This window comes from Gavialis gangeticus, unplaced genomic scaffold, assembly GCF_001723915.1.
Source record: "Gavialis gangeticus isolate Ggan-Ray unplaced genomic scaffold, GavGan_comp1, whole genome shotgun sequence".
In the NCBI taxonomy this organism is placed as follows: Eukaryota; Metazoa; Chordata; order Crocodylia; family Gavialidae; genus Gavialis; species Gavialis gangeticus.
Genome location: NW_017729026.1, coordinates 13,338,297 through 13,342,344, shown reverse-complemented (window position 1 = coordinate 13,342,344; position 4,048 = coordinate 13,338,297). Strand labels below are relative to the sequence as shown.

The 4,048-nt window shown below is 36.6% G+C and overlaps 1 protein-coding gene across 1 annotated transcript in view; it reads left to right on the top strand.

Annotated features, from left to right (window-relative positions):
- Nucleotides 1-4,048, top strand: part of LOC109299696 — a 104,859-nt gene that overhangs the window by 54,895 nt on the left and 45,916 nt on the right. The window lies entirely within an intron of this gene.

The following is a 4,048-nucleotide window of genomic DNA, read 5'->3' as shown; positions in this document are numbered from 1 at the left end:
TAGACACACCCACTATATTGTTAAAAGGAGCATGGCTGGATTAAATAGCTGCTATTGGTAATTATATGACAACTTTTATGATGACAGGATCAAACATTAACTCACTTTTGCTATGAAATACTACTAGCTCCCCAGCCTCTACAGACATTTGTACAGAACTCCATATACTATGGTAAGTCCTGTTTTGTTTTGCTCACAAAAATAATTTCCTAAGAGGCAAAATTTAATTTTTAAAAGTGCCCAAGTAGAACAGCAAATATGCACAGGCATTGCGTAGGCAGTGATGCATCTTACAGACATGTTTCATGAAGCATGAGAAGTACCAGAAGTTTTAGATATGTGATACTAATTTTGCACAATGTTAATATATTATAAAAATAGGTTCCATGTATTTTATATCATAGACAGTAACAGCTGTGGAAGGTGGAGTCCCAGATGGTAGGTAAACTAACATTCAGTATGTGCCATGATACTTAGATTCAACATCTGCTTAAGGATTTCAAACCTATTTCTGAAACTCCTGGCTTTCATGGGTTTAAATCAGACCCTTACATGATATTTGAACATAGATTTAAAAGTGATTCATTGAGCGGAAATTACGTACGTTAGATCTTTATATATGAAAATCATCAATCTGAGGTCTGTTGAATAAACTTGACTCCCTGAACTCAAGAAGTATAAGCAGGATATTTTTCTTGTCATTTGAAATATTTCTTGCAAGTATGGTTTTTGGACACTAGAATGACAACAGCACCACCTAAAGGTGGAAATTAAAATCAAGACTACATTTTTCTTAGCCAGAAAATTTATTTGAAAGCACTCAAATTGTTTTATTTTAATAATTATACTTACTTTTGCCTTTAGTGCATGTGGTTTGGGAGATACTACTGAAATAAAACTGCACTTTAGTGGCATAAAATATATTTTTTGACACTGAAAAATTATATATTTTCCTTACCCATTTTCAGCATGAAATATAAAAATCAGACTGGTAGAAGAAAGTCAGTCATAAGCAAACAACATTCTTCCTTTCACATGCATAACTCCAATGAGCAAGGGGAGATGTCCCATCAACTAAACAAAACAAAGGAAAAGACAAAGAACAAAGATGCTGACATTGGTACGTTTATTGTTTTGTTGTTTTTAAACAAGTATACTAAATTGCTACTAAAATAACAGATTTTGACTTCTTTGTAAGGCTGAATCAAATTTCAGTGAACCAAACAGATAAATCAGCTTTCTAAAATCAACTTTATCTCAATGTTTTAGGTCTCCCACATTTCCCACTGCAGCAGTTAGGTGAAATTAGACATCTAGGTGGCTGTTCTGAATTGCTTCTGAGCATGTACAATAGGCCAAGTCTAGTCACTTTCTAGGCCAAGATAAAGATGCATAAGGATCTAGGTGTCTTAGCATTTTTTGCCTAAAACAGGATTGGGTTTAATGCCCTACACTCTTTACAGCCACATAAATAGCTATATGTCTTGTGACACAAAAGGATCTGAGCTTTAGTCTGTTAAAAGGCCATCCTAATCAAGAAAGGAAAATGACAATTATATATAACTGTTCCCTGCATACTTCCTGTGAGACTTTGGTCTAATTACTGACTTCTGTCCCTCAGTTCATATCTGTGAAAATGGGGATAATTATCCCTGCCTCACAAAATGACTGTTAAGATAAATGCTTTAAAAGATACAAAGTGTGTGTGGGAGGCAAGGCCATAAGTAAATATGGAAAATTGAAGGTGGAGGAGACAAGGAATTGAGACCAGTTACTATAGATGCACCTATGAAATGCATATTATTAGTGAAGGAAGGTAAAGGTATCAATAAAAATGTATGGCCAGTAGAATCAAAAACAATAACAAGCAATTCTTTAAATATATCAGGAACAAAAGAAGCTTTAGCAATGATTTTTGTCTGATATTCAGCAGGAATAATCAAACTGCCAAAGATACGTAGGAAAAGCAGAAGTGTTCACTAAACAGTTCTGTTTTGTAATTGGGAAGAAGCTGGATGAAATACTAATAATATAATGTACCAAATAATACTTTATATTTTTACATTAAATGGAGAGGTTGTTAAAAACAAATGGTAAAGCTAACCTGTTTTTGTTTATTTATTAACTAATCCAATTTATCAAATCACAGGTTTAATATTTAAGGATACATCCAGTACTCTAAAATATACAGAAAGATAGATAATTATTTTCTATCAACAGTGCTCCCTTAATCCAAGTCAATCTCCACAACAGTCTTGCTGAGGGATTTTTTTATTCAAAACATTTTTTTTTTTATTCCTCCCCTCCCCTTCCCTACATGCCCACCCTAATTCATCCCTGTCTTTCACAAAGGCAAACACCTTTAACCACAGAAATATTACCAATGCTTTGTATTCTCCCGGTCCTCCCTGTATCCCCAAACAATCCCTGCTAATATGCCTTTCTCTCCTCTTTCCATCTGTAAAATGTGAAGATTTATCATTGTTCCCAGTAAAGTCAGTAGTCAAAATGACTTTCTTCTGTGGCGAACTCCTTGGGGGTCCCCTGGTAGGTACTTTGGGTAAAATCATGGTATTATTGCAGGGGTGGGCAATTATTTTGGGTGGAGGGCTGCTTACTAGGTTTTGGCAAGCCATTGAGGGCCTCATGACAGGCAGCCGGGGCAGATAAATATTAAATTTCTAAATTTTTTAGGGGCCCCGCGGGCTGGATAGAATGGCCTGGCGGGCCACATGTGGCCCACGGGCCGCGTTTTGCCCACCCCTCCATTACTGTATGGACTTAAAGGTTCAGCAGAAGAAAAAGCCATAGAACAGGCCATTCCTTTTCCAACACACAGTCCATCTTAAATCCCACTTATGTCTCCCCTTCTCCCCTGCCCTTTGGGGATTTTTTTCTTCTTTTTCACTCCAGTCCTTTTTTTTAAAAAAAATTAGATTCTCCCTTTAACATTTCAAGCCTCACATGTTTCTCTACCTAAATTACTTCAGGTAATGTACCAAAAGTAACCAAGCTCTGCAGCATTTACTTAAATAGAAAATCCTTTCCTATTACTCATTTTCATGCAGGTCTTTGTGCAAATCAGTACTTGAAAACTCTCTATTTCATTTTTTTCCTGTCTTTACTCTTCAGGGTTATCATTCTTAATTTTGGATAACATTTCTGTTTTGTGCTTCAACATCTGTGTCTGGAACTGCTTGTGCTTCAGAGTTGTCTTGTTAATGTTTTACTCTAAATACTCTGACCCCTTCCACCCTATCTTTAATGTTGTGCTATGGTCCTTCCTGAGCAAATAGGAGCTAAAGGATAGTCCATCTGTATTTTATTTTTGTTTCGCTGAAATGCATTGTAATCTCTTTCAGTTTTTGTCTTTTCTTTAGAGTGGAGGATGATTTTTCTTGGAAAATCTGGACTTTGTACCCACTCAACTTGCCTGCAGAGAGCTCTCTAGATTTTTCACAATCTGTTCTTTTTTTTTAACATAATCCATTCTTAGTATTTACGTCTCTAGGTTTATTTGTGCTGGGAGGAGCATAAAGAGATCCATGCGCTTTATCTATGAATAGTTAGTGTATTAGTCTCCAGTTTTAAAAGAGCTTTAGTGTTTTTTTCCAGAACTGAGTAAACTGAGTAATTGGAACTCTATATTAGCTGGAAAGTTTTTATCCACATTTCCCCCACTATCTGTAAGGGATAATAAGCCTTTTTGGGGTTTGGCAGTGGAAGAAAAGATGTTTAGATTGTTTGCACTCTTTGTTCCTCAACACACATTTATACATTCAGTCTAGTTTGCCAAGTGGACCCTATCTTCAGTGAAAGCCTACTTAATAGAAGTCAGAAATGTTATCCTTCACCTTTATTACTAACTCTCCCGTCAAAATCATGTCAAAGCTGGGAACCCAGTAGCATACATTTGTGAGATCATAGGAATCACTGTCTCTCACCCCGTTCTCATAAGGAAGCTGGGGGACAGTGGCGTAGACACCCATACAGTCCAATGGGTCGCCAACTGGTTAGAGAGTCGCACCCAGAGGGTGGTAGTGGATGG